Source organism: Miscanthus floridulus, chromosome 13 (assembly GCF_019320115.1).
Source record: "Miscanthus floridulus cultivar M001 chromosome 13, ASM1932011v1, whole genome shotgun sequence".
Taxonomy (NCBI): Eukaryota; Viridiplantae; Streptophyta; class Magnoliopsida; order Poales; family Poaceae; genus Miscanthus; species Miscanthus floridulus.
In genome coordinates, this window is record NC_089592.1 from 46,268,470 (window position 1) to 46,272,016 (window position 3,547).

Below are 3,547 nucleotides of genomic sequence, written 5' to 3' on the forward strand. Positions count from 1 at the left end.
GAAAATCTATAACTCAAAAACCATACATGCAATGACTGTCAAATTTTTACCAGAGCTTCTACTAAGCAAGAATAGCTGAGCAACAAAATTTCATAATTTTGGGAGCACAGGAACTCAAGATATAATTTAAACAAATTTGCATGCATTTAAAAACACATTTCAAGTTCCTATTTAATTCATCCAAAAATTCCACTACAAGTGTTCATGTTATATTTTTCCTAAATACTACAGTTCACTATGATCCTAACAAAATTGGAACCACCCAATTTGGAGCAACCAAACTCTAGATATAGATTTTACAAAATAGCATCAAAACTAGAATTAATGAGCTATCCTTTCACTCAATAGACGCTGACAGCTGGGGCCCTTCGGTCAGTGGGACCCAAGTGTCAGTGAAACAAAACAGAGGAGGCGGCTTGGGATGGCACGGGACCGGCAGAGCTCACCGACGGTGGCATCTCCGGTGACGAAGATAGCACCAACGTGACCGCCCTCGACCTGCCCGCATTGATTGGTGCCCTAATCTTGCTCTCTACCGACCTCTAAGCACTTCGGCCACAGAGCTCGGCCGCACGGCCATGGCACACGGCAGCGCGCGGCCACATTCCGGTCTGACCGGTCCGGTGGGGATGGTAACGTCATCACACAAGCTGCGGTGAGTGACGGCGAAGCCAAGATGGAGGCTAGGGAAGGAAAAGGAGAGCCATGCAGTGCTGGCCATGGCGAGCGCCACTCTGGCGAGGTCTGGATGGCAGCGAAAAGTGAAATGCGGCCACTACCTCAGTTTATCGGCCCAATGGTGTGTGGGACGACCTAGGTGAGGTGATGGCGGAGCTAAGGGCTAACTGGAGACAGCGATTACACGGTGGCGAGCGGGCTAGGCGTCGGCGCTTGCTCGGCATCGATGGCGAAGCTGACGCGCTATCGCTGCTGCTGCTGCTGTGAGCGGGGAAGGCGAAGGAGGGTGAAGGAGAGTGAGCAGAGAGGCAGGAGGACGCGGCTTCAAGCAGTGGACACAAGGCAACGGCATCAGGCCAGCCACGATGCATGGCGGCCACGCGGTGGTAGGGCATTGTTGCTGGTCGACACTGTAGCATCTAAAAGTTCTGATTCAGTTACCGATCATGCCGACTGATAGGCAATCTTTGATGATGCATAACTCCTAATCGGCTCAGCCAAATTCTAATCTAGTTGGACTACATGATAGAGCTAAGTGAGTACTCCAAATGACTCAACATGAGCTCGAGCTAATTCGCCATGGATCTCCATCTACAAGGCTCCAAAGTCGTCTTCATGAAACTGGAAAGCAGCTCCAACACTTAGAAAATTTCTAAGTGTTGAAACAACACTGATTTTAGGCTTGTGGGCCCAATTTGAACATGTTTTGCACATTTTCATGACTTGGCTCCTAAACAAAGTCTATTCCTTATAAAATTTTCTACAACTTTTCTTTAGGTTGCTCAGACATGTAGACACTCTAAGCTACACTTTTTAAACAGTCAAACTTAGGAGCTCTAGGGGTCCATAATAGTCAAACCATGACTTGGAAACCCAATTAGACAAAATGATCAACATGAACATTGTTCCTAATGACATTCTAAGTATAACTAAGTTGCTTAAGAGGATAATTAGCCACACCACACATTGGTCACACCAAAATCAAGCATCACATGTACTAAAACAAGGACAAACAAGTGACTTCATGACTTCTATTTCAAAACCATGTTTCATGTGTTTCATGAGTTTGTGGCATTGTACTAGCTAACCATGTTTCACTAAAGTGTGTTGCACATGTTGCACTTGAGTGTTACACCCTATGCATTTCCTAAAACAATTACACATAGAATGTAACAATACGTTGCAATGTTTCAAAAGCATGTTTCAGACAATTCCAAACTCATGAATGGATGAATGATGCTCATGTTTATGAAATGCAAGTGCAAATGTGGAAGCCAAACACCAGGGGTGTTACACTTGCCGTCTCCCTCCTTTGGCACGCCGGCCTGTCGGAGGAAACATTTGAGGAGCTCGCACTCCCTGTAGAGGTGTTTGACGGAGTAGGCGTGATTGGGGCACGGACCATCCATGAGTTTGTTGAAGTGGTCAGGCAGTCCCTATTGGGGCTGCCTAGGTGTGCGATCAGCCGCGGCGACCAACGTAGTGTCATCCAGCCGGCACCGATCCTTCCTATTGCTTCTTGCCCCTCTGAGTGGAGGGGCCTTCGTCTAGATCCACGTGCTTGGGCTTGACTTTGTCCTGGCCTTCGTTGAAGACTGCTCTAACCTCCTCCTCGCCAAAGGCGTGGTTGGTGGCGATGTTGAGTAGATCGCAGGTGGTACAGGGTTTTAGGCAGCCAAGCTTATGGATCAGGGACTCGTAGTTTGTCCCGGAGAGGAAAGCGCTGATGACGTCTATGTCGACAACATTAGGGAGGGAGTTACATCATTGGGAAAACCTACGGATGTAATCCCACAGGGACTCGCTAGGCTCCTGCTCACAGCTCTTGAGGTCCTAGGAGTTTCCCGGGCAGACGTACGTCCCCTAGAAATTCCCGACGAAGTCCCTCTTGAGGTCTGCCCAGTCATGGATGCTGTCATGTGGAAGGAATTTGAGCCATGCCCGAACATGTTCCCCCACGCAAATGGGAAGATATTGGATGATGAAATAGTAATCATCCACTCCTCCAGCTCGATAGGCGAGCCAGAAGTCTTCGAGCCAAATGCCTGGGTTTGTCTCCCCGATGTATTTGGTGATGTTGGTGGGAGGTCAGAAACGCTGTGGGAACGGTGCTCTCTGGATGCGCCGGCTGAAGGACTATGGCCCCGGGCCCTCAGGGCTAGGGCTCTAGTCATCTGGCCAGCGACCATGCCTAGGGCACGTTTCACCGCTTCCCTCGATGGTTCGGCCAGGACCCGTGTTGCCTCCTGCCGTATGGCGGATGTCGTTGCCATGTTGGGCCCGACGCTGGTCACTGATGACACTGTGAGCGTCCTAGTGCGGTCGGTGTGGAGCAGGCGCCTGGTCAGACCATGGCACGGCTACCGCACCCCGAGCCGAGCCTGACGGCTATGGCGGCGAGCGAATGGATTGATCTGGCCGATGCATGCCCATCCCCCGGGTGGGGAGAGAGGGCACGGGTCGGAGTCATGATGCAGAGCTTTCCGCCTGTTGGACGGCTGGTGGCCTCTACTAGAACCCAGGAGGTTCTGGTAGACTACCCACTCTTGAGGGTCGACGGGCTCGGGAACACCACAGAGAAGCATTGCTGTGGCAGCGATATTCTGGTCAGCCTAGGTGAATTGTGGGACATCGTTCCCCTCGTTCATGATGTCGTGCTGGACCTGACGAGCGTAACCTCGGGCGCCACCCGCCGGTCCATGCGCATGGGGCACAACATGCCGCGCTGACCATGCCGACGCAAGCGGCGGCTGGCTCTGCTGCCGTTGTCGTAATTCCTTGGCGTGCGCTTGCACAGACGTGAGGGCCTCCGCACATGGGTCCAAAGGGGTGTGAGTTTGCGCAGACTCCTGCAACCATTGGCGGTTGT